The following is a 1,409-nucleotide window of genomic DNA, read 5'->3' as shown; positions in this document are numbered from 1 at the left end:
ATGCAAAGACCCTATAAGTGAATCAATATCAACGCCAAAATATGCAATCTTTAATGACCTGACAACAGTATCGTAACTATATCCCTTCTTAATAAGTCTATTCAAAGGTTTTGTTAGTTTCTGAGGTGAATACTGACACCTTTGTGCTTTATAAAGAATATTTCCATAAAAAATGGATGTGAAATACCTGTACGTATAAAAAGTCTGCATGTTGGGCTATATTTACGAATGATGTCCTTATACCGATGATAAAATTTTGTAAATGTTTTGACTAGTTTGTGATATCGAAAACCCTGGTGTAATAATTTTTCAGTAATACACAAATTTCTCTCGTTAAAATCTAAAACATTGTTACATACACGAGCGAATCGTACAAGTTGAGATATCTAAACACCGTAAGATGGTGACAAAGGAACGTCACCATCTAAAAATGGATAATTAACAATAGGAAATGAAAAATCATCTCTTTTATCATAAATTTTAGTATTCAACTTTCCGTTAGTGATATTAATATCGAGATCGAGGAAAGGGCAGTGGTCATTGTTAGTATTAGCTTTATTTAAAGTAAGTTCAACAGGATAAATTTCTGTAATATACATACTGAAGTCGTCATTATTGAGAGCCAAAATATCATCCAAATATCTAAAAGTATTATTAAATTTGATTATCAGATGTTGTTTCGATGGGTCTCTGCTTATTTTTGTCATAGATTGTAACTCAGTTTATCTATTAAATAAATAAAAGATGTTTTTAAATTATTATCTAAAACTTTGGTTTAAACTTCAAATACTCTAAATAAATTATATGATGTTTCATACATGCCAATAAGACAACTATCTGGCAAATTCCAAATTCAAAATGCCACAAAAGCATGTAATAAAATTGCGCAGAAGGAATAACAAAAATGTGCTACACTGAACACAATATACAAAGGTACTTTGACTTAGTTGTTAAATCAGTATATAAATTTAGATTAATGCATTTATCCCCATCCATATCAAATTTAATATGTGGATCAAAAACCGCATGCTGTAAACATAAAGACGCTACGTAAACTGACACTCAAATGAAAACAGAAGGAGAAGGCAATAACGAAATAATTTGAAACATTTAATGGTCGGTACGAATACGGCTATGGCTATACTAATAGACATCATTTTTTTAGGAATGATTGTATTTATGGTACAAGTGTTGGGCCCACTGTTGTCAGTTATGTCTTTAATTTAAAAATAAAATGATTTTGAATGATTGTCGACAATACACAATTGTAGCCTTGGTAATATATGATTTAAAGATTTAGAGTTATACCATTGTATCTGTTCTCTCTTTTTTTATTCTTGGAAGTTATCTTCGAGAAAATATTCAGTCTGGTTTACGCAGGCGCATTGATAAGTAAATAAATATTTAAA

Source organism: Mytilus trossulus, chromosome 8 (genome assembly GCF_036588685.1).
Source record: "Mytilus trossulus isolate FHL-02 chromosome 8, PNRI_Mtr1.1.1.hap1, whole genome shotgun sequence".
In the NCBI taxonomy this organism is placed as follows: Eukaryota; Metazoa; Mollusca; class Bivalvia; order Mytilida; family Mytilidae; genus Mytilus; species Mytilus trossulus.
This window is presented reverse-complemented; position numbering follows the sequence as displayed.